Source organism: Oncorhynchus mykiss, chromosome 16 (genome assembly GCF_013265735.2).
Source record: "Oncorhynchus mykiss isolate Arlee chromosome 16, USDA_OmykA_1.1, whole genome shotgun sequence".
NCBI classification, from domain to species: Eukaryota; Metazoa; Chordata; class Actinopteri; order Salmoniformes; family Salmonidae; genus Oncorhynchus; species Oncorhynchus mykiss.
In genome coordinates, this window is record NC_048580.1 from 23,612,659 (window position 1) to 23,633,717 (window position 21,059).

At 42.9% G+C, this 21,059-nt stretch overlaps 33 non-coding genes across 33 annotated transcripts; 14 read left to right on the top strand and 19 right to left on the bottom strand.

The window, feature by feature from the left end:
• Nucleotides 1-222: 222 nt before the first annotated feature.
• Nucleotides 223-295, bottom strand: trnak-uuu. The gene has a single exon. It is a non-coding gene; the product is annotated as a tRNA-Lys (tRNA).
• Nucleotides 296-1,400: 1,105 nt separating this feature from the next.
• Nucleotides 1,401-1,473, bottom strand: trnak-uuu. Its single transcript has one exon. It is a non-coding gene; the product is annotated as a tRNA-Lys (tRNA).
• Nucleotides 1,474-2,582: 1,109 nt separating this feature from the next.
• trnak-uuu lies at nucleotides 2,583-2,655 on the bottom strand. Its single transcript has one exon. It is a non-coding gene; the product is annotated as a tRNA-Lys (tRNA).
• Nucleotides 2,656-2,821: 166 nt separating this feature from the next.
• Nucleotides 2,822-2,893, top strand: trnaw-cca. Its single transcript has one exon. It is a non-coding gene; the product is annotated as a tRNA-Trp (tRNA).
• Nucleotides 2,894-3,517: 624 nt separating this feature from the next.
• On the bottom strand, nucleotides 3,518-3,590 carry trnak-uuu. The gene has a single exon. It is a non-coding gene; the product is annotated as a tRNA-Lys (tRNA).
• A 166-nt stretch (nucleotides 3,591-3,756) lies between these two features.
• trnaw-cca lies at nucleotides 3,757-3,828 on the top strand. The gene has a single exon. It is a non-coding gene; the product is annotated as a tRNA-Trp (tRNA).
• Nucleotides 3,829-4,706: 878 nt separating this feature from the next.
• trnak-uuu lies at nucleotides 4,707-4,779 on the bottom strand. The gene has a single exon. It is a non-coding gene; the product is annotated as a tRNA-Lys (tRNA).
• An 862-nt stretch (nucleotides 4,780-5,641) lies between these two features.
• Nucleotides 5,642-5,714, bottom strand: trnak-uuu. The gene has a single exon. It is a non-coding gene; the product is annotated as a tRNA-Lys (tRNA).
• A 166-nt stretch (nucleotides 5,715-5,880) lies between these two features.
• Nucleotides 5,881-5,952, top strand: trnaw-cca. The gene has a single exon. It is a non-coding gene; the product is annotated as a tRNA-Trp (tRNA).
• Nucleotides 5,953-6,832: 880 nt separating this feature from the next.
• Nucleotides 6,833-6,905, bottom strand: trnak-uuu. Its single transcript has one exon. It is a non-coding gene; the product is annotated as a tRNA-Lys (tRNA).
• An 866-nt stretch (nucleotides 6,906-7,771) lies between these two features.
• trnak-uuu lies at nucleotides 7,772-7,844 on the bottom strand. Its single transcript has one exon. It is a non-coding gene; the product is annotated as a tRNA-Lys (tRNA).
• Nucleotides 7,845-8,010: 166 nt separating this feature from the next.
• Nucleotides 8,011-8,082, top strand: trnaw-cca. Its single transcript has one exon. It is a non-coding gene; the product is annotated as a tRNA-Trp (tRNA).
• An 879-nt stretch (nucleotides 8,083-8,961) lies between these two features.
• Nucleotides 8,962-9,034, bottom strand: trnak-uuu. Its single transcript has one exon. It is a non-coding gene; the product is annotated as a tRNA-Lys (tRNA).
• Nucleotides 9,035-9,200: 166 nt separating this feature from the next.
• Nucleotides 9,201-9,272, top strand: trnaw-cca. Its single transcript has one exon. It is a non-coding gene; the product is annotated as a tRNA-Trp (tRNA).
• An 878-nt stretch (nucleotides 9,273-10,150) lies between these two features.
• On the bottom strand, nucleotides 10,151-10,223 carry trnak-uuu. Its single transcript has one exon. It is a non-coding gene; the product is annotated as a tRNA-Lys (tRNA).
• A 166-nt stretch (nucleotides 10,224-10,389) lies between these two features.
• trnaw-cca lies at nucleotides 10,390-10,461 on the top strand. Its single transcript has one exon. It is a non-coding gene; the product is annotated as a tRNA-Trp (tRNA).
• Nucleotides 10,462-11,338: 877 nt separating this feature from the next.
• trnak-uuu lies at nucleotides 11,339-11,411 on the bottom strand. Its single transcript has one exon. It is a non-coding gene; the product is annotated as a tRNA-Lys (tRNA).
• A 166-nt stretch (nucleotides 11,412-11,577) lies between these two features.
• On the top strand, nucleotides 11,578-11,649 carry trnaw-cca. Its single transcript has one exon. It is a non-coding gene; the product is annotated as a tRNA-Trp (tRNA).
• Nucleotides 11,650-12,530: 881 nt separating this feature from the next.
• Nucleotides 12,531-12,603, bottom strand: trnak-uuu. Its single transcript has one exon. It is a non-coding gene; the product is annotated as a tRNA-Lys (tRNA).
• A 166-nt stretch (nucleotides 12,604-12,769) lies between these two features.
• trnaw-cca lies at nucleotides 12,770-12,841 on the top strand. The gene has a single exon. It is a non-coding gene; the product is annotated as a tRNA-Trp (tRNA).
• Nucleotides 12,842-13,722: 881 nt separating this feature from the next.
• Nucleotides 13,723-13,795, bottom strand: trnak-uuu. Its single transcript has one exon. It is a non-coding gene; the product is annotated as a tRNA-Lys (tRNA).
• Nucleotides 13,796-13,961: 166 nt separating this feature from the next.
• trnaw-cca lies at nucleotides 13,962-14,033 on the top strand. The gene has a single exon. It is a non-coding gene; the product is annotated as a tRNA-Trp (tRNA).
• An 881-nt stretch (nucleotides 14,034-14,914) lies between these two features.
• Nucleotides 14,915-14,987, bottom strand: trnak-uuu. The gene has a single exon. It is a non-coding gene; the product is annotated as a tRNA-Lys (tRNA).
• A 166-nt stretch (nucleotides 14,988-15,153) lies between these two features.
• On the top strand, nucleotides 15,154-15,225 carry trnaw-cca. Its single transcript has one exon. It is a non-coding gene; the product is annotated as a tRNA-Trp (tRNA).
• An 877-nt stretch (nucleotides 15,226-16,102) lies between these two features.
• On the bottom strand, nucleotides 16,103-16,175 carry trnak-uuu. Its single transcript has one exon. It is a non-coding gene; the product is annotated as a tRNA-Lys (tRNA).
• A 166-nt stretch (nucleotides 16,176-16,341) lies between these two features.
• trnaw-cca lies at nucleotides 16,342-16,413 on the top strand. The gene has a single exon. It is a non-coding gene; the product is annotated as a tRNA-Trp (tRNA).
• An 879-nt stretch (nucleotides 16,414-17,292) lies between these two features.
• Nucleotides 17,293-17,365, bottom strand: trnak-uuu. The gene has a single exon. It is a non-coding gene; the product is annotated as a tRNA-Lys (tRNA).
• Nucleotides 17,366-17,531: 166 nt separating this feature from the next.
• trnaw-cca lies at nucleotides 17,532-17,603 on the top strand. Its single transcript has one exon. It is a non-coding gene; the product is annotated as a tRNA-Trp (tRNA).
• Nucleotides 17,604-18,455: 852 nt separating this feature from the next.
• On the bottom strand, nucleotides 18,456-18,528 carry trnak-uuu. Its single transcript has one exon. It is a non-coding gene; the product is annotated as a tRNA-Lys (tRNA).
• A 166-nt stretch (nucleotides 18,529-18,694) lies between these two features.
• trnaw-cca lies at nucleotides 18,695-18,766 on the top strand. Its single transcript has one exon. It is a non-coding gene; the product is annotated as a tRNA-Trp (tRNA).
• Nucleotides 18,767-19,643: 877 nt separating this feature from the next.
• trnak-uuu lies at nucleotides 19,644-19,716 on the bottom strand. The gene has a single exon. It is a non-coding gene; the product is annotated as a tRNA-Lys (tRNA).
• A 166-nt stretch (nucleotides 19,717-19,882) lies between these two features.
• Nucleotides 19,883-19,954, top strand: trnar-ccu. The gene has a single exon. It is a non-coding gene; the product is annotated as a tRNA-Arg (tRNA).
• Nucleotides 19,955-20,826: 872 nt separating this feature from the next.
• trnak-uuu lies at nucleotides 20,827-20,899 on the bottom strand. Its single transcript has one exon. It is a non-coding gene; the product is annotated as a tRNA-Lys (tRNA).
• Nucleotides 20,900-21,059: the final 160 nt, after the last annotated feature.

Consider the following 21,059-nt stretch of genomic DNA (forward strand, 5'->3'; position numbering starts at 1 on the left):
GAATACGCTATTGTCCGGTTGAAATATTATCAATTATTAAGACAATAGACAACCTGAGGATTCATTTTAACATCGTTTGACATGTTTCTACAAACTTTATCGGTACTATGAGGATGTCTTCAGACTAAGCTGTTTTGGCTCTGTGAGTGTTTTGTCCTCAGGTCGAACATGTCATGGAAAGTCAAGGAAAATGCAAGTTCAGAAAGGTGAACATTAATGGATCGCCCAAACAGGGACTTGAACCCTGGACCCTCAGATTAAAAGTCTGATGCTCTACCGACTGAGCTATCCGGGCTCTGCTTTTGCTTATTTTCATACACCTAACCCGCCGGGCAGAGGCACGTGCTGACAAGGGGGCATTGTCAGATGGTACATTTCCCCAGAGAACCAGGTCTTCATTCCAAATGATACAGTCAACGAAATCTGAACTAGGCATCCCCTCCAAAAAACACATTGTACGAGCCCTCGTGGCGCAAAGGTAGCGCGTCTGACTCCAGATCAGAAGGTTGTGTATTCAAATCACATCGTGTTCAGGGATTTAATGTTTGCAATCTCTGCCTTCTTTACACAGCGAAGTCAATGAATCAGCACAAGAACCAATGTGGCTTTACAGAAACCACCAAACCAATGCTGCTTAAGATCACAATTGTCTCTCACAGAAGCATGGCACACTGCAAAATTCCTAAATAAGATGATGCTGTGTGATTGACAGACTTAAATCAGTCTTCGAACAGGGAGTTGAACTTCTTTTGGCTTGGAGGCAGTATTTCGGCATATGGATGAGAAGCGTGCCCTGTTACTCAGGCCCAGAAGCTTGGATATGCATATAATTGGTAGATGTGGATATAAAACACTCTAAAGTTTCCAAAACTGTTAAAATCCTGTCTGTGAGTATAACAGAACTGATACGGCAGGCGAAAACCTGAGGAAAATCATTCCAGGAAGTGCAATTTTTTTTTGATGTGGGTAGTTTTCAATTGAATGCTTATTGATTCTAATGGGTTCGGACCCAGATTGCAGTTCCTATGGCTTCCACTAGATGTCAACAGTCTTTAGACATTGTTTCAGGCTTCTTTTCTGAAAAATTACGAAGAACGAGACCTTTCTGTCAGTGCTTAGGAAGCATGCAGTGCTGGTTTGGGAGCGTGACCATTGTTTTTCCTTTCTATTGAATACGCTATTGTCCGGTTGAAATATTATCAATTATTAAGACAATCGACAACCTGAGGATTCATTTTAACATCGTTTGACATGTTTCTACAAACTTAATCGGTACTATGAGGATGTCTTCAGACTAAGCTGTTTTGGCTCTGTGAGTGTTTTGTCCTCAGGTCGAACATGTCATGGAAAATGCAAGTTCAGAAAGACAGCGTAGTGAAGAAAGGTGAACATTAAAGGATCGCCCGAACAGGGACTTGAACCCTGGACCCTCAGATTAAAAGTCTGATGCTCTACCGACTGAGCTATCCGGGCTCTGCTTTTGCTTATTTTCATACACCTAACCCGCCGGGCAGAGGCACGTGCTGACGAGGGGGCATTGTCAGATGGTACATTTCCCCAGAGAACCAGGTCTTCATTCCAAATGATACAGTCAACGAAATCTGAACTAGGCATCCCCTCCAAAAAACACATTGTACAAGACCTCGTGGCGCAAAGGTAGCGCGTCTGATCAGAAGGTTGTGTATTCAAATCACATCGTGGTCAGGGATTTAATGTTTGCAATCTATGCCTTCTTTACACAGCGAAGTTAATGAATCAGCACAAGAACCAATGTGGCTTTACAGAAACCACCAAACCAATGCTGCTTAAGATCACAATTGTCTCTCACAGAAGCATGGCACACTGCAAATTCCTAAATAAGATGATGCTGTGTGATTGACAGACTTAAATCAGTCTTCGAACAGGGAGTTGAACTTCTTTTGGCTTGGAGGCAGTATTTCGGCATATGGATGAGAAGCGTGCCCTGTTACTCAGGCCCAGAAGCTCGGATATGCATATAATTGGTAGATGTGGATATAAAACACTCTAAAGTTTCCAAAACTGTTAAAATCCTGTCTGTGAGTATAACAGAACTGATACGGCAGGCGAAAACCTGAGGAAAATCATTCCAGGAAGTGCGATTTTTTTTGGATGTGGGTAGTTTTCAATTGAATGCTTATTGAGTTTCTAATGGGTTCGGACCCAGATTGCAGTTCCTATGGCTTACACTAGATGTCAACAGTCTTTAGACATTGTTTCAGGCTTCTTTTCTGAAAAATTACGAAGAACGAGACCTTTCTGTCAGTGCTTAGGAAGCATGCAGTGCTGGTTTGGGAACGTGACCGTTGTTTTTCCTTTCTATTGAATACGCTATTGTCCGGTTGAAATATTATCAATTATTAAGACAATAGACAACCTGAGGATTCATTTTAACATCGTTTGACATGTTTCTACAAACTTTATCGGTACTATGAGGATGTCTTCAGACTAAGCTGTTTTGGCTCTGTGAGTGTTTTGTCCTCAGGTCGAACATGTCATGGAAAGTCAAGGAAAATGCAAGTTCAGAAAGACAGCGTAGTGAAGAAAGGTGAACATTAAAGGATCGCCCGAACAGGGACTTGAACCCTGGACCCTCAGATTAAAAGTCTGATGCTCTACCGACTGAGCTATCCGGGCTCTGCTTTTGCTTATTTTCATACACCTAACCCGCCGGGCAGAGGCACGTGCTGACGAGGGGGCATTGTCAGATGGTACATTTCCCCAGAGAACCAGGTCTTCATTCCAAATGATATAGTCAACGAAATCTGAACTAGGCATCCCCTCCAAAAAACACATTGTACAAGACCTCGTGCCGCAAAGGTAGCGTGTCTGACTCCAGATCAGAAGGTTGCGTGTTCAAATCACGTCGTGGTCAGGGATTTTATGTGTGCAACTCTGCCTTCTTTACACAGCGAAGTCAATGAATCAGCACAAGAACCAATGTGGCTTTACAGAAACCACCAAACCAATGCTGCTTAAGATCACAATTGTCTCTCACAGGCGAAACCCTGAGGAAAATCATTCCAGGAAGTGCAATTTTTTTTTTGATGTGGGTAGTTTTCAATTGAATGCTTATTGAGTTTCTAATGGGTTCGGACCCAGATTGCAGTTCCTATGGCTTCCACTAGATGTCAACAGTCTTTAGACATTGTTTCAGGCTTCTTTTCTGAAAAATTACGAAGAACGAGACCTTTCTGTCAGTCCTTAGGAAGCATGCAGTGCTGGTTTGGGAGCGTGGCCGTTGTTTTTCCTTTCTATTGAATACGCTATTGTCCGGTTGAAATATTATCAATTATTAAGACAATAGACAACCTGAGGATTCATTTTAACATCATTTGACATGTTTCTACAAACTTTATCGGTACTATGAGGATGTCTTCAGACTAAGCTGTTTTGGCTCTGTGAGTGTTTTGTCCTCAGGTCGAACATGTCATGGAAAGTCAAGGAAAATGCAAGTTCAGAAAGACAGCGTAGTGAAGAAAGGTGAACATTAAAGGATCGCCCGAACAGGGACTTGAACCCTGGACCCTCAGATTAAAAGTCTGATGCTCTACCGACTGAGCTATCCGGGCTCTGCTTTTGCTTATTTTCATACACCTAACCCGCCGGGCAGAGGCACGTGCTGACGAGGGGGCATTGTCAGATGGTACATTTCCCCAGAGAACCAGGTCTTCATTCCAAATGATATAGTCAACGAAATCTGAACTAGGTATCCCCTCCAAAAAACACATTGTACAAGACCTCGTGCCGCAAAGGTAGCGTGTCTGACTCCAGATCAGAAGGTTGCGTGTTCAAATCACGTCGTGGTCAGGGATTTTATGTGTGCAACTCTGCCTTCTTTACACAGCGAAGTCAATGAATCAGCACAAGAACCAATGTGGCTTTACAGAAACCACCAAACCAATGCTGCTTAAGATCACAATTGTCTCTCACAGAAGCATGGCACACTGCAAATTCCTAAATAAGATGATGCTGTGTGATTGACACACTTAAATCAGTCTTCGAACAGGGAGTTGAACTTCTTTTGGCTTGGAGGCAGTATTTCGGCATGTGGATGAGAAGCGTGCCCTGTTACTCAGGCCCAGAAGCTCGGATATGCATATAATTGGTAGATGTGGATATAAAACACTCTAACGTTTCCAAAACTGTTAAAATCCTGTCTGTGAGTATAACAGAACTGATACGGCAGGCGAAAACCTGAGGAAAATCATTCCAGGAAGTGCGATTTTTTTTTGATGTGGGTAGTTTTCAATTGAATGCTTATTGAGTTTCTAATGGGTTCGGACCCAGATTGCAGTTCCTATGGCTTCCACTAGATGTCAACAGTCTATAGACATTGTTTCAGGCTTCTTTTCTGAAAAATTACGAAGAACGAGACCTTTCTGTCAGTGCTTAGGAAGCATGCAGTGCTGGTTTGGGAGCGTGACCGTTGTTTTTCCTTTCTATTGAATACGCTATTGTCCGGTTTAAATATGATCAATTATTAAGACAATAGACAACCTGAGGATTCATTTCAACATCGTTTGACATGTTTCTACAAACTTTATCGGTACTATGAGGATGTCTTCAGAATAAGCTGTTTTGGCTCTGTGAGTGTTTTTGTCCTCAGGTCGAACATGTCATGGAAAGTCAAGGAAAATGCAAGTTCAGAAAGACAGCGTAGTGAAGAAAGGTGAACATTAAAGGATCGCCCGAACAGGAACTTGAACCCTGGACCCTCAGATTAAAAGTCTGATGCTCTACCGACTGAGCTATCCGGGCTCTGCTTTTGCTTATTTTCATACACCTAACCCGCCGGGCAGAGGCACGTGCTGACGAGGGGGCATTGTCAGATGGTACATTTCCCCAGAGAACCAGGTCTTCATTCCAAATGATACAGTCAACGAAATCTGAACTAGGCATCCCCTCCAAAAAACACATTGTACAAGACCTCGTGCCGCAAAGGTAGCGCGTCTAACTCCAGAGCAGAAGGTTGTGTGTTCAAATTACATCGTGGTCAGGGATTTTATGTGTGCAACTCTGCCTTCTTTACACAGCGAAGTCAATGAATCAGCACAAGAACCAATGTGGCTTTACAGAAACCACCAAACCAATGCTGCTTAAGATCACAATTGTCTCTCACAGGCGAAACCCTGAGGAAAATCATTCCAGGAAGTGCAATTTTTTTTTTGATGTGGGTAGTTTTCAATTGAATGCTTATTGAGTTTCTAATGGGTTCGGACCCAGATTGCAGTTCCTATGGCTTCCACTAGATGTCAACAGTCTTTAGACATTGTTTCAGGCTTCTTTTCTGAAAAATTACGAAGAACGAGACCTTTCTGTCAGTCCTTAGGAAGCATGCAGTGCTGGTTTGGGAGCGTGGCCGTTGTTTTTCCTTTCTATTGAATACGCTATTGTCCGGTTGAAATATTATCAATTATTAAGACAATAGACAACCTGAGGATTCATTTTAACATCATTTGACATGTTTCTACAAACTTTATCGGTACTATGAGGATGTCTTCAGACTAAGCTGTTTTGGCTCTGTGAGTGTTTTGTCCTCAGGTCGAACATGTCATGGAAAGTCAAGGAAAATGCAAGTTCAGAAAGACAGCGTAGTGAAGAAAGGTGAACATTAAAGGATCGCCCGAACAGGGACTTGAACCCTGGACCCTCAGATTAAAAGTCTGATGCTCTACCGACTGAGCTATCCGGGCTCTGCTTTTGCTTATTTTCATACACCTAACCCGCCGGGCAGAGGCACGTGCTGACGAGGGGGCATTGTCAGATGGTACATTTCCCCAGAGAACCAGGTCTTCATTCCAAATGATACAGTCAACAAAATCTGAACTAGGCATCCCCTCCAAAAAACACATTGTACAAGACCTCGTGCCGCAAAGGTAGCGTGTCTGACTCCAGATCAGAAGGTTGCGTGTTCAAATCACGTCGTGGTCAGGGATTTTATGTGTGCAACTCTGCCTTCTTTACACAGCGAAGTCAATGAATCAGCACAAGAACCAATGTGGCTTTACAGAAACCACCAAACCAATGCTGCTTAAGATCACAATTGTCTCTCACAGAAGCATGGCACACTGCAAATTCCTAAATAAGATGATGCTGTGTGATTGACAGACTTAAATCAGTCTTCGAACAGGGAGTTGAACTTCTTTTGGCTTGGAGGCAGTATTTCGGGAAATATGGATGAGAAGCGTGCCCTGTTACTCAGGCCCAGAAGCTCGGATATGCATATAATTGGTAGATGTGGATATAAAACACTCTAAAGTTTCCAAAACTGTTAAAATCCTGTCTGTGAGTATAACAGAACTGATACGGCAGGCGAAAACCTGAGGAAAATCATTCCAGGAAGTGCGATTTTTTTTTGATGTGGGTAGTTTTCAATTGAATGCTTATTGAGTTTCTAATGGGTTCGGACCCAGATTGCAGTTCCTATGGCTTCCACTAGATGTCAACAGTCTATAGACATTGTTTCAGGCTTCTTTTCTGAAAAATTACGAAGAACGAGACCTTTCTGTCAGTGCTTAGGAAGCATGCAGTGCTGGTTTGGGAGCGTGACCGTTGTTTTTCCTTTCTATTGAATACGCTATTGTCCGGTTGAAATATGATCAATTATTAAGACAATAGACAACCTGAGGATTCATTTTAACATCGTTTGACATGTTTCTACAAACTTTATCGGTACTATGAGGATGTCTTCAGAATAAGCTGTTTTGGCTCTGTGAGTGTTTTTGTCCTCAGGTCGAACATGTCATGGAAAGTCAAGGAAAATGCAAGTTCAGAAAGACAGCGTAGTGAAGAAAGGTGAACATTAAAGGATCGCCCGAACAGGAACTTGAACCCTGGACCCTCAGATTAAAAGTCTGATGCTCTACCGACTGAGCTATCCGGGCTCTGCTTTTGCTTATTTTCATACACCTAACCCGCCGGGCAGAGGCACGTGCTGACGAGGGGGCATTGTCAGATGGTACATTTCCCCAGAGAACCAGGTCTTCATTCCAAATGATACAGTCAACGAAATCTGAACTAGGCATCCCCTCCAAAAAACACATTGTACAAGACCTCGTGGCGCAAAGGTAGCGCGTCTAACTCCAGAGCAGAAGGTTGTGTGTTCAAATTACATCGTGGTCAGGGATTTACTGTGTGCAACCTCTGGCTTCTTTACTCAGCGAAGTCAATGAATCAGCACAAGAACCAATGTGGCTTTACAGAAACCACCAAACGAATGCTGCTTAAGATCACAATTGTCTCTCACAGGTGAAACCCTGAGGAAAATCATTCCAGGAAGTGCGATTTTTTTTTTGTTGATGTGGGTAGTTTTCAATTGAATGCTTATTGAGTTTCTAATGGGTTCGGACCCAGATTGCAGTTCCTATGGCTTCCACTAGATGTCAACAGTCTTTAGACATTGTTTCAGGCTTCTTTTCTGAAAAATTACGAAGAACGAGACCTTTCTGTCAGTCCTTAGGAAGCATGCAGTGCTGGTTTGGGAGCGTGGCCGTTGTTTTTCCTTTCTATTGAATACGCTATTGTCCGGTTGAAATATGATCAATTATTAAGACAATAGACAACCTGAGGATTCATTTTAACATCGTTTGACATGTTTCTACAAACTTTATCGGTACTATGAGGATGTCTTCAGAATAAGCTGTTTTGGCTCTGTGAGTGTTTTGTCCTCAGGTCGAACATGTCATGGAAAGTCAAGGAAAATGCAAGTTCAGAAAGACAGCGTAGTGAAGAAAGGTGAACATTAAAGGATCGCCCGAACAGGAACTTGAACCCTGGACCCTCAGATTAAAAGTCTGATGCTCTACCGACTGAGCTATCCGGGCTCTGCTTTTGCTTATTTTCATACACCTAACCCGCCGGGCAGAGGCACGTGCTGACGAGGGGGCATTGTCAGATGGTACATTTCCCCAGAGAACCAGGTCTTCATTCCAAATGATACAGTCAACAAAATCTGAACTAGGCATCCCCTCCAAAAAACACATTGTACAAGACCTCGTGGCGCAAAGGTAGCGCGTCTGACTCCAGAGCAGAAGGTTGTGTGTTCAAATCACATCGTGGTCAGGGATTTAATGTGTGCAATCTCTGCCTTCTTTACACAGCGAAGTCAATGAATCAGCACAAGAACCAATGTGGCTTTACAGAAACCACCAAACCAATGCTGCTTAAGATCACAATTGTCTCTCACAGAAGCATGGCACACTGCGAATTCCTAAATAAGATGATGCTGTGTGATTGACAGACTTAAATCAGTCTTCGAACAGGGAGTTGAACTTCTTTTGGCTTGGAGGTAGTATTTCGGCATGTGGATGAGAAGCGTGCCCTGTTACTCAGGCCCAGAAGCTCGGATATGCATATAATTGGTAGATGTGGATATAAAACACTCTAAAGTTTCCAAAACTGTTAAAATCCTGTCTGTGAGTATAACAGAACTGATACGGCAGGCGAAAACCTGAGGAAAATCATTCCAGGAAGTGCGATTTTTTTTTGATGTGGGTAGTTTTCAATTGAATGCTTATTGAGTTTCTAATGGGTTCGGACCCAGATTGCAGTTCCTATGGCTTCCACTAGATGTCAACAGTCTTTAGACATTGTTTCAGGCTTCTTTTCTGAAAAATTACGAAGAACGAGACCTTTCTGTAAGTCCGTAGGAAGCATGCAGTGCTGGTTTGGGAGCGTGACCGTTGTTTTTCCTTTCTATTGAATACGCTATTGTCCGGTTGAAATATGATCAATTATTAAGACAATAGACAACCTGAGGATTCATTTTAACATCGTTTGACATGTTTCTACAAACTTTATCGGTACTATGAGGATGTCTTCAGAATAAGCTGTTTTGGCTCTGTGAGTGTTTTTGTCCTCAGGTCGAACATGTCATGGAAAGTCAAGGAAAATGCAAGTTCAGAAAGACAGCGTAGTGAAGAAAGGTGAACATTAAAGGATCGCCCGAACAGGAACTTGAACCCTGGACCCTCAGATTAAAAGTCTGATGCTCTACCGACTGAGCTATCCGGGCTCTGCTTTTGCTTATTTTCATACACCTAACCCGCCGGGCAGAGGCACGTGCTGACGAGGGGGCATTGTCAGATGGTACATTTCCCCAGAGAACCAGGTCTTCATTCCAAATGATACAGTCAACAAAATCTGAACTAGGCATCCCCTCCAAAAAACACATTGTACAAGACCTCGTGGCGCAAAGGTAGCGCGTCTGACTCCAGAGCAGAAGGTTGTGTGTTCAAATCACATCGTGGTCAGGGATTTAATGTGTGCAATCTCTGCCTTCTTTACACAGTGAAGTCAATGAATCAGCACAAGAACCAATGTGGCTTTACAGAAACCACCAAACCAATGCTGCTTAAGATCACAATTGTCTCTCACAGAAGCATGGCACACTGCGAATTCCTAAATAAGATGATGCTGTGTGATTGACAGACTTAAATCAGTCTTCGAACAGGGAGTTGAACTTCTTTTGGCTTGGAGGTAGTATTTCGGCATGTGGATGAGAAGCGTGCCCTGTTACTCAGGCCCAGAAGCTCGGATATGCATATAATTGGTAGATGTGGATATAAAACACTCTAAAGTTTCCAAAACTGTTAAAATCCTGTCTGTGAGTATAACAGAACTGATACGGCAGGCGAAAACCTGAGGAAAATCATTCCAGGAAGTGCGATTTTTTTTTGATGTGGGTAGTTTTCAATTGAATGCTTATTGAGTTTCTAATGGGTTCGGACCCAGATTGCAGTTCCTATGGCTTCCACTAGATGTCAACAGTCTTTAGACATTGTTTCAGGCTTCTTTTCTGAAAAATTACGAAGAACGAGACCTTTCTGTCAGTCCGTAGGAAGCATGCAGTGCTGGTTTGGGAGCGTGACCGTTGTTTTTCCTTTCTATTGAATACGCTATTGTCCGGTTGAAATATTATCAATTATTAAGACAATAGACAACCTGAGGATTCATTTTAACATCATTTGACATGTTTCTACAAACTTTATCGGTACTATGAGGATGTCTTCAGACTAAGCTGTTTTGGCTCTGTGAGTGTTTTGTCCTCAGGTCGAACATGTCATGGAAAGTCAAGGAAAATGCAAGTTCAGAAAGACAGCGTAGTGAAGAAAGGTGAACATTAAAGGATCGCCCGAAAAGGGACTTGAACCCTGGACCCTCAGAATAAAAGTCTGATGCTCTACCGACTGAGCTATCCGGGCTCTGCATTTGCTTATTTTCATACACCTAACCCGCCGGGCAGAGGCACGTGCTGACGAGGGGGCATTGTCAGATGGTACATTTCCCCAGAGAACCAGGTCTTCATTCCAAATGATACAGTCAACGAAATCTGAACTAGGCATCCCCTCCAAAAAACACATTGTACAAGACCTCGTGCCGCAAAGGTAGCGTGTCTGACTCCAGATCAGAAGGTTGCGTGTTCAAATCACGTCGTGGTCAGGGATTTTATGTGTGCAACTCTGCCTTCTTTACACAGCGAAGTCAATGAATCGGCACAAGAACCAATGTGGCTTTACAGAAACCACCAAACCAATGCTGCTTAAGATCACAATTGTCTCTCACAGAAGCATGGCACACTGCAAATTCCTAAATAAGATGATGCTGTGTGATTGACAGACTTAAATCAGTCTTCGAACAGGGAGTTGAACTTCTTTTGGCTTGGAGGCAGTATTTCGGCATGTGGATGAGAAGCGTGCCCTGTTACTCAGGACCAGAAGCTCCGATATGCATATAATTGGTAGATGTGGATATAAAACACTCTAAAGTTTCCAAAACTGTTAAAATCCTGTCTGTGAGTATAACAGAACTGATACGGCAGGCGAAAACCTGAGGAAAATCATTCCAGGAAGTGCGATTTTTTTTTGATGTGGGTAGTTTTCAATTGAATGCTTATTGAGTTTCTAATGGGTTCGGACCCAGATTGCAGTTCCTATGGCTTCCACTAGATGTCAACAGTCTTTAGACATTGTTTCAGGCTTCTTTTCTGAAAAATTACGAAGAACGAGACCTTTCTGTCAGTCCTTAGGAAGCATGCAGTGCTGATTTGGGAGCGTGACCGTTGTTTTTCCTTTCTATTGAATACGCTATTGTCCGGTTGAAATATTATCAATTATTAAGACAATAGACAACCTGAGGATTCATTTTAACATCATTTGACATGTTTCTACAAACTTTATCGGTACTATGAGGATGTCTTCAGACTAAGCTGTTTTGGCTCTGTGAGTGTTTTGTCCTCAGGTCGAACATGTCATGGAAAGTCAAGGAAAATGCAAGTTCAGAAAGACAGCGTAGTGAAGAAAGGTGAACATTAAAGGATCGCCCGAAAAGGGACTTGAACCCTGGACCCTCAGAATAAAAGTCTGATGCTCTACCGACTGAGCTATCCGGGCTCTGCTTTTGCTTATTTTCATACACCTAACCCGCCGGGCAGAGGCACGTGCTGACGAGGGGGCATTGTCAGATGGTACATTTCCCCAGAGAACCAGGTCTTCATTCCAAATGATACAGTCAACGAAATCTGAACTAGGCATCCCCTCCAAAAAACACATTGTACAAGACCTCGTGCCGCAAAGGTAGCGTGTCTGACTCCAGATCAGAAGGTTGTGTGTTCAAATCACGTCGTGGTCAGGGATTTTATGTGTGCAACTCTGCCTTCTTTACACAGCGAAGTCAATGAATCAGCACAAGAACCAATGTGGCTTTACAGAAACCACCAAACCAATGCTGCTTAAGATCACAATTGTCTCTCACAGAAGCATGGCACACTGCAAATTCCTAAATAAGATGATGCTGTGTGATTGACAGACTTAAATCAGTCTTCGAACAGGGAGTTGAACTTCTTTTGGCTTGGAGGCAGTATTTCGGGAAATATGGATGAGAAGCGTGCCCTGTTACTCAGGCCCAGAAGCTCGGATATGCATATAATTGGTAGATGTGGATATAAAACACTCTAAAGTTTCCAAAACTGTTAAAATCCTGTCTGTGAGTATAACAGAACTGATACGGCAGGCGAAAACCTGAGGAAAATCATTCCAGGAAGTGCGATTTTTTGTTTTGATGTGGGTAGTTTTCAATTGAATGCTTATTGAGTTTCTAATGGGTTCGGACCCAGATTGCAGTTCCTATGGCTTCCACTAGATGTCAACAGTCTTTAGACATTGTTTCAGGCTTCTTTTCTGAAAAATTACGAAGAACGAGACCTTTCTGTCAGTCCTTAGGAAGCATGCAGTGCTGATTTGGGAGCGTGACCGTTGTTTTTCCTTTCTATTGAATACGCTATTGTCCGGTTGAAATATTATCAATTATTAAGACAATAGACAACCTGAGGATTCATTTTAACATCATTTGACATGTTTCTACAAACTTTATCGGTACTATGAGGATGTCTTCAGACTAAGCTGTTTTGGCTCTGTGAGTGTTTTGTCCTCAGGTCGAACATGTCATGGAAAGTCAAGGAAAATGCAAGTTCAGAAAGACAGCGTAGTGAAGAAAGGTGAACATTAAAGGATCGCCCGAAAAGGGACTTGAACCCTGGACCCTCAGAATAAAAGTCTGATGCTCTACCGACTGAGCTATCCGGGCTCTGCTTTTGCATATTTTCATACACCTAACCCGCCGGGCAGAGGCACGTGCTGACGAGGGGGCATTGTCAGATGGTACATTTCCCCAGAGAACCAGGTCTTCATTCCAAATGATACAGTCAACGAAATCTGAACTAGGCATCCCCTCCAAAAAACACATTGTACAAGACCTCGTGCCGCAAAGGTAGCGTGTCTGACTCCAGATCAGAAGGTTGCGTGTTCAAATCACGTCGTGGTCAGGGATTTTATGTGTGCAACTCTGCCTTCTTTACACAGCGAAGTCAATGAATCAGCACAAGAACCAATGTGGCTTTACAGAAACCACCAAACCAATGCTGCTTAAGATCACAATTGTCTCTCACAGAAGCATGGCACACTGCAAATTCCTAAATAAGATGATGCTGTGTGATTGACAGACTTAAATCAGTCTTCGAACAGGGAGTTGAACTTCTTTTGGCTTGGAGGCAGTATTTCGGGAAATATGGATGAGAAGCGTGCCCTGTTACTCAGGCCCAGAAGCTCGGATATGCATATAATTGGTAGATGTGGATATAAAACACTCTAAAGTTTCCAAAACTGTTAAAATCCTGTCTGTGAGTATAACAGAACTGATACGGCAGGCGAAAACCTGAGGAAAATCATTCCAGGAAGTGCGATTTTTTGTTTTGATGTGGGTAGTTTTCAATTGAATGCTTATTGAGTTTCTAATGGGTTCGGACCCAGATTGCAGTTCCTATGGCTTCCACTAGATGTCAACAGTCTTTAGACATTGTTTCAGGCTTCTTTTCTGAAAAATTACGAAGAACGAGACCTTTCTGTCAGTCCTTAGGAAGCATGCAGTGCTGATTTGGGAGCGTGACCGTTGTTTTTCCTTTCTATTGAATACGCTATTGTCCGGTTGAAATATTATCAATTATTAAGACAATAGACAACCTGAGGATTCATTTTAACATCATTTGACATGTTTCTACAAACTTTATCGGTACTATGAGGATGTCTTCAGACTAAGCTGTTTTGGCTCTGTGAGTGTTTTGTCCTCAGGTCGAACATGTCATGGAAAGTCAAGGAAAATGCAAGTTCAGAAAGACAGCGTAGTGAAGAAAGGTGAACATTAAAGGATCGCCCGAAAAGGGACTTGAACCCTGGACCCTCAGAATAAAAGTCTGATGCTCTACCGACTGAGCTATCCGGGCTCTGCTTTTGCATATTTTCATACACCTAACCCGCCGGGCAGAGGCACGTGCTGACGAGGGGGCATTGTCAGATGGTACATTTCCCCAGAGAACCAGGTCTTCATTCCAAATGATACAGTCAACGAAATCTGAACTAGGCATCCCCTCCAAAAAACACATTGTACAAGACCTCGTGCCGCAAAGGTAGCGTGTCTGACTCCAGATCAGAAGGTTGCGTGTTCAAATCACGTCGTGGTCAGGGATTTTATGTGTGCAACTCTGCCTTCTTTACACAGCGAAGTCAATGAATCAGCACAAGAACCAATGTGGCTTTACAGAAACCACCAAACCAATGCTGCTTAAGATCACAATTGTCTCTCACAGAAGCATGGCACACTGCAAATTCCTAAATAAGATGATGCTGTGTGATTGACAGACTTAAATCAGTCTTCGAACAGGGAGTTGAACTTCTTTTGGCTTGGAGGCAGTATTTCGGGAAATATGGATGAGAAGCGTGCCCTGTTACTCAGGCCCAGAAGCTCGGATATGCATATAATTGGTAGATGTGGATATAAAACACTCTAAAGTTTCCAAAACTGTTAAAATCCTGTCTGTGAGTATAACAGAACTGATACGGCAGGCGAAAACCTGAGGAAAATCATTCCAGGAAGTGCGATTTTTTGTTTTGATGTGGGTAGTTTTCAATTGAATGCTTATTGAGTTTCTAATGGGTTCGGACCCAGATTGCAGTTCCTATGGCTTCCACTAGATGTCAACAGTCTTTAGACATTGTTTCAGGCTTCTTTTCTGAAAAATTACGAAGAACGAGACCTTTCTGTCAGTCCTTAGGAAGCATGCAGTGCTGGTTTGGGAGCGTGACCGTTGTTTTTCCTTTCTATTGAATACGCTATTGTCCGGTTGAAATATTATCAATTATTAAGACAATAGACAACCTGAGGATTCATTTTAACATCATTTGACATGTTTCTACAAACTTTATCGGTACTATGAGGATGTCTTCAGACTAAGCTGTTTTGGCTCTGTGAGTGTTTTGTCCTCAGGTCGAACATGTCATGGAAAGTCAAGGAAAATGCAAGTTCAGAAAGACAGCGTAGTGAAGAAAGGTGAACATTAAAGGATCGCCCGAAAAGGGACTTGAACCCTGGACCCTCAGAATAAAAGTCTGATGCTCTACCGACTGAGCTATCCGGGCTCTGCTTTTGCTTATTTTCATACACCTAACCCGCCGGGCAGAGGCACGTGCTGACGAGGGGGCATTGTCAGATGGTACATTTCCCCAGAGAACCAGGTCTTCATTCCAAATGATACAGTCAACGAAATCTGAACTAGGCATCCCCTCCAAAAAACACATTGTACAAGACCTCGTGCCGCAAAGGTAGCGTGTCTGACTCCAGATCAGAAGGTTGTGTGTTCAAATCACGTCGTGGTCAGGGATTTTATGTGTGCAACTCTGCCTTCTTTACACAGCGAAGTCAATGAATCAGCAAAAGAACCAATGTGGCTTTACAGAAACCACCAAACCAATGCTGCTTAAGATCACAATTGTCTCTCACAGAAGCATGGCACGCTGCAAATTCCTAAATAAGATGATGCTGTGTGATTGACAGACTTAAATCAGTCTTCGAACAGGGAGTTGAACTTCTTTTGGCTTGGAGGCAGTATTTCGGCATGTGGATGAGAAGCGTGCCCTGTTACTCAGGCCCAGAAGCTCGGATATGCATATAATTGGTAGATGTGGATATAAAACACTCTAAAGTTTCCAAAACTGTTAAAATCCTGTCTGTGAGTATAACAGAACTGATACGGCAGGCGAAAACCCGAGGAAAATCATTCCAGGAAGTGCGATTTTTTTTTGATGTGGGTAGTTTTCAATTGAATGCTTATTGAGTTTCTAATGGGTTCACCCCCAGATTGCAGTTCCTATGGCTTCCACTAGATGTCAACAGTCTTTAGACATTGTTTCAGGCTTCTTTTCTGAAAAATTACGAAGAACGAGACCTTTCTGTCAGTCCTTAGGAAGCATGCAGTGCTGGTTTGGGAGCGTGACCGTTGTTTTTCCTTTCTATTGAATACGCTATTGTCCGGTTGAAATATTATCAATTATTAAGACAATAGACAACCTGAGGATTCATTTTAACATCATTTGACATGTTTCTACAAACTTTATCGGTACTATGAGGATGTCTTCAGACTAAGCTGTTTTGACTCTGTGAGTGTTTTGTCCTCAGGTCGAACATGTCATGGAAAGTCAAGGAAAATGCAAGTTCAGAAAGACAGCGTAGTGAAGAAAGGTGAACATTAAAGGATCGCCCGAACAGGGACTTGAACCCTGGACCCTCAGATTAAAAGTCTGATGCTCTACCGACTGAGCTATCCGGGCTCTGCTTTTGCTTATTTTCATACACCTAACCCGCCGGGCAGAGGCACGTGCTGACGAGGGGGCATTGTCAGATGGTACATTTCCCCAGAGAACCAGGTCTTCATTCCAAATGATACAGTCAACGAAATCTGAACTAGGCATCCCCTCCAAAAAACACATTGTACAAGACCTCGTGCCGCAAAGGTAGCGTGTCTGACTCCAGATCAGAAGGTTGCGTGTTCAAATCACGTCGTGGTCAGGGATTTTATGTGTGCAACTCTGCCTTCTTTACACAGCGAAGTCAATGAATCAGCACAAGAACCAATGTGGCTTTACAGAAACCACCAAACCAATGCTGCTTAAGATTACAATTGTCTCTCACAGAAGCATGGCACACTGCAAATTCCTAAATAAGATGATGCTGTGTGATTGACAGACTTAAATCAGTCTTCGAACAGGGAGTTGAACTTCTTTTGGCTTGGAGGCAGTATTTCGGCATGTGGATGAGAAGCGTGCCCTGTTACTCAGGCCCAGAAGCTCGGATATGCATATAATTGGTAGATGTGGATATAAAACACTCTAAAGTTTCCAAAACTGTTAAAATCCTGTCTGTGAGTATAACAGAACTGATACTGCAGGCGAAAACCTGAGGAAAATCATTCCAGGAAGTGCGATTTTTTGTTTTGATGTGGGTAGTTTTCAATTGAATGCTTATTGAGTTTCTAATGGGTTCGGACCCAGATTGCAGTTCCTATGGCTTCCACTAGATGTCAACAGTCTTTAGACATTGTTTCAGGCTTCTTTTCTGAAAAATTACGAAGAACGAGACCTTTCTGTCAGTGCTTAGGAAGCATGCAGTGCTGGTTTGGGAGCGTGACCGTTGTTTTTCCTTTCTATTGAATACGCTATTGTCCGGTTGAAATATTATCAATTATTAAGACAATAGACAACCTGAGGATTCATTTTAACATCATTTGACATGTTTCTACAAACTTTATCGGTACTATGAGGATGTCTTCAGACTAAGCTGTTTTGGCTCTGTGAGTGTTTTGTCCTCAGGTCGAACATGTCATGGAAAGTCAAGGAAAATGCAAGTTCAGAAAGACAGCGTAGTGAAGAAAGGTGAACATTAAAGGATCGCCCGAAAAGGGACTTGAACCCTGGAACCTCAGAATAAAAGTCTGATGCTCTACCGACTGAGCTATCCGGGCTCTGCTTTTGCTTATTTTCATACACCTAACCCGCCGGGCAGAGGCACGTGCTGACGAGGGGGCATTGTCAGATGGTACATTTCCCCAGAGAACCAGGTCTTCATTCCAAATAATACAGTCAACGAAATCTGAACTAGGCATCCCCTCCAAAAAACACATTGTACAAGACCTCGTGCCGCAAAGGTAGCGTGTCTGACTCCAGATCAGAAGGTTGTGTGTTCAAATCACGTCGTGGTCAGGGATTTTATGTGTGCAACTCTGCCTTCTTTACACAGCGAAGTCAATGAATCAGCAAAAGAACCAATGTGGCTTTACAGAAACCACCAAACCAATGCTGCTTAAGATCACAATTGTCTCTCACAGAAGCATGGCACGCTGCAAATTCCTAAATAAGATGATGCTGTGTGATTGACAGACTTAAATCAGTCTTCGAACAGGGAGTTGAACTTCTTTTGGCTTGGAGGCAGTATTTCGGGAAATATGGATGAGAAGCGTGCCCTGTTACTCAGGCCCAGAAGCTCGGATATGCATATAATTGGTAGATGTGGATATAAAACACTCTAAAGTTTCCAAAACTGTTAAAATCCTGTCTGTGAGTATAACAGAACTGATACGGCAGGCGAAAACCCGAGGAAAATCATTCCAGGAAGTGCGATTTTTTTTTGATGTGGGTAGTTTTCAATTGAATGCTTATTGAGTTTCTAATGGGTTCACCCCCAGATTGCAGTTCCTATGGCTTCCACTAGATGTCAACAGTCTTTAGACATTGTTTCAGGCTTCTTTTCTGAAAAATTACGAAGAACGAGACCTTTCTGTCAGTCCTTAGGAAGCATGCAGTGCTGGTTTGGGAGCGTGACCGTTGTTTTTCCTTTCTATTGAATACGCTATTGTCCGGTTGACAACCTGAGGATTCATTTTAACATCATTTGACATGTTTCTACAAACTTTATCGGTACTATGAGGATGTCTTCAGACTAAGCTGTTTTGACTCTGTGAGTGTTTTGTCCTCAGGTCGAACATGTCATGGAAAGTCAAGGAAAATGCAAGTTCAGAAAGACAGCGTAGTGAAGAAAGGTGAACATTAAAGGATCGCCCGAACAGGGACTTGAACCCTGGACCCTCAGATTAAAAGTCTGATGCTCTACCGACTGAGCTATCCGGGCTCTGCTTTTGCTTATTTTCATACACCTAACCCGCCGGGCAGAGGCACGTGCTGACGAGGGGGCATTGTCAGATGGTACATTTCCCCAGAGAACCAGGTCTTCATTCCAAATGATACAGTCAACGAAATCTGAACTAGGCATCCCCTCCAAAAAACACATTGTACAAGACCTCGTGCCGCAAAGGTAGCGTGTCTGACTCCAGATCAGAAGGTTGCGTGTTCAAATCACGTCGTGGTCAGGGATTTTATGTGTGCAACTCTGCCTTCTTTACACAGCGAAGTCAATGAATCAGCACAAGAACCAATGTGGCTTTACAGAAACCACCAAACCAATGCTGCTTAAGATTACAATTGTCTCTCACAGAAGCATGGCACGCTGCAAATTCCTAAATAAGATGATGCTGTGTGATTGACAGACTTAAATCAGTCTTCGAACAGGGAGTTGAACTTCTTTTGGCTTGGAGGCAGTATTTCGGCATGTGGATGAGAAGCGTGCCCTGTTACTCAGGCCCAGAAGCTCGGATATGCATATAATTGGTAGATGTGGATATAAAACACTCTAAAGTTTCCAAAACTGTTAAAATCCTGTCTGTGAGTATAACAGAACTGATACGGCAGGCGAAAACCCGAGGAAAATCATTCCAGGAAGTGCGATTTTTTTTTGATGTGGGTAGTTTTCAATTGAATGCTTATTGAGTTTCTAATGGGTTCACCCCCAGATTGCAGTTCCTATGGCTTCCACTAGATGTCAACAGTCTTTAGACATTGTTTCAGGCTTCTTTTCTGAAAAATTACGAAGAACGAGACCTTTCTGTCAGTCCTTAGGAAGCATGCAGTGCTGGTTTGGGAGCGTGACCGTTGTTTTTCCTTTCTATTGAATACGCTATTGTCCGGTTGAAATATTATCAATTATTAAGACAATAGACAACCTGAGGATTCATTTTAACATCATTTGACATGTTTCTACAAACTTTATCGGTACTATGAGGATGTCTTCAGACTAAGCTGTTTTGACTCTGTGAGTGTTTTGTCCTCAGGTCGAACATGTCATGGAAAGTCAAGGAAAATGCAAGTTCAGAAAGACAGCGTAGTGAAGAAAGGTGAACATTAAAGGATCGCCCGAACAGGGACTTGAACCCTGGACCCTCAGATTAAAAGTCTGATGCTCTACCGACTGAGCTATCCGGGCTCTGCTTTTGCTTATTTTCATACACCTAACCCGCCGGGCAGAGGCACGTGCTGACGAGGGGGCATTGTCAGATGGTACATTTCCCCAGAGAACCAGGTCTTCATTCCAAATGATACAGTCAACGAAATCTGAACTAGGCATCCCCTCCAAAAAACACATTGTACAAGACCTCGTGCCGCAAAGGTAGCGTGTCTGACTCCTGATCAGAAGGTTGCGTGTTCAAATCACGTCGTGGTCAGGGATTTTATGTGTGCAACTCTGCCTTCTTTACACAGCGAAGTCAATGAATCAGCACAAGAACCAATGTGGCTTTACAGAAACCACCAAACCAATGCTGCTTAAGATCACAATTGTCTCTCACAGAAGCATGGCACACTGCAAATTCCTAAATAAGATGATGCTGTGTGATTGACAGACTTAAATCAGTCTTCGAACAGGGAGTTGAACTTCTTTTGGCTTGGAGGCAGTATTTTGGCATATGGATGAGAAGCGTGCCCTGTTACTCAGGCCCAGAAGCTCGGATATGCATATAATTGGTAGATGTGGATATGAAACACTCTAAAGTTTCCAAAACTGTTAAAATCCTGTCTGTGAGTATAACAGAACTGATACGGCAGGCGAAAACCTGAGGAAAATCATTCCAGGAAGTGCTATTTTTTTTTGATGTGGGTAGTTTTCAATTGAATGCTTATTGAGTTTCTAATGGGTTCGGACCCAGATTGCAGTTCCTATGGTTTCCACTAGATGTCAACAGTCTTTAGACATTGTTTCAGACTTCTTTTCTGAAAAATTACGAAGAACGAGACCTTTCTGTCAGTCCTTAGGAAGCATGCAGTGCTGGTTTGGGAGCGTGGCCGTTGTTTTTCCTTTCTATTGAATACGCTATTGTCCGGTTGAAATATTATCAATTATTAAGACAATAGACAACCTGAGGATTCATTTTAACATCATTTGACATGTTTCTACAAACTTTATCGGTACTATGAGGATGTCTTCAGACTAAGCTGTTTTGACTCTGTGAGTGTTTTGTCCTCAGGTCGAACATGTCATGGAAAGTCAAGGAAAATGCAAGTTCAGAAAGACAGCGAAGAAAGGTGAACATTAAAGGATCGCCCGAACAGGGACTTGAACCCTGGACCCTCAGATTAAAAGTCTGATGCTCTACCGACTGAGCTATCCGGGCTCTGCTTTTGCTTATTTTCATACACCTAACCCGCCGGGCAGAGGCACGTGCTGACGAGGGGGCATTGTCAGATGGTACATTTCCCCAGAGAACCAGGTCTTCATTCCAAATGATACAGTCAACGAAATCTGAACTAGGCATCCCCTCCAAAAAACACATT